This window comes from Anneissia japonica, unplaced genomic scaffold (assembly GCF_011630105.1).
Source record: "Anneissia japonica isolate Jap-2015-1 unplaced genomic scaffold, ASM1163010v1 scaffold287749_len374965_cov195, whole genome shotgun sequence".
In the NCBI taxonomy this organism is placed as follows: Eukaryota; Metazoa; Echinodermata; class Crinoidea; order Comatulida; family Comatulidae; genus Anneissia; species Anneissia japonica.
The window spans coordinates 263,663-264,668 of record NW_022737310.1 but is presented as its reverse complement, the minus strand read 5'-3'; positions in this window follow the sequence as shown (position 1 = coordinate 264,668).

Below are 1,006 nucleotides of genomic sequence, written 5' to 3'. Positions count from 1 at the left end.
ATAATAATAATAATAACATACAATCCTCATTTCCCGGTTAGTAATTTACAATACCCACCCCACCCCACCCCACTCCCCATATAGAAAACAATACGACATAGGGCTTCTTATTTATAATATAGGCCACACACATGTGTTTCAAACTAAATATAAGCATCATGGTTGTATTTATTACAAACACATTCTTTCACCATCTGTACACATTGATGCCCTTCTTTTAGGTTAAAATGATCTATCTTAAATTTGTCTTTCTTGAGTTTGGGACTATTATGTGTTTAAATAACTTAAAAGGATAAAACTAAAAAAAGCCCTAAAAAATGCGCGACAAGCGCGCAAAATATTTTTGTGTTTTTAATTCTAATTTCGTCGGAATTGATGAAAACTATCTAAAATGTGCAATTTATAGAGGAAATTGTCCTACCGTAACAAGAAATGCGCGCAAAGAATTTGAGAATTTTAGGCACTTTCTGAGGATGCATTTGTCAAGGAGTGGAGAAAGATTTCCAAAGATGGATATTTTCCCCTTGACCCCCGGTGTTTTCAATTCTAATTTCGTTGGAATTGATCAAAACTCCCTAAAATGTGCAATTTTTTTTAGGAAATTGGGCCATGTTAACAAGAAATGCGCGCGAAATTTGAGGTTTTTAGGCACTTTCAGGGGATGAAAGAGCATTTATAAAGGGGGGGGGTAGGGAAGATTTTTCAAAGATAGATATTTTCTCCTTGTCCCCCAGTGGTTACGCCGTAGGGCAGCCAAAGGAGTTATGACAGTTTTTGAAGTGGAGAAGGGGTTGCATGGGTGTTGTGAGTCTGGTCATTATGATATCTTCCTTTTTATTCTTGTCTTTATTTTTCTCTTCTCTTTTTCTTTCCTTTTCTTTTCCTCTTCTTTCTCTTTCCCTCCCTCTCCCCTCTTTCTTTTCTTTTATTACCCAGCCCGGTACGACGGCTTGGTCGTCCCGGTAAAAACTGTCAGGGGAGGGGCAGTTTTACCCCTGCCCCCCCT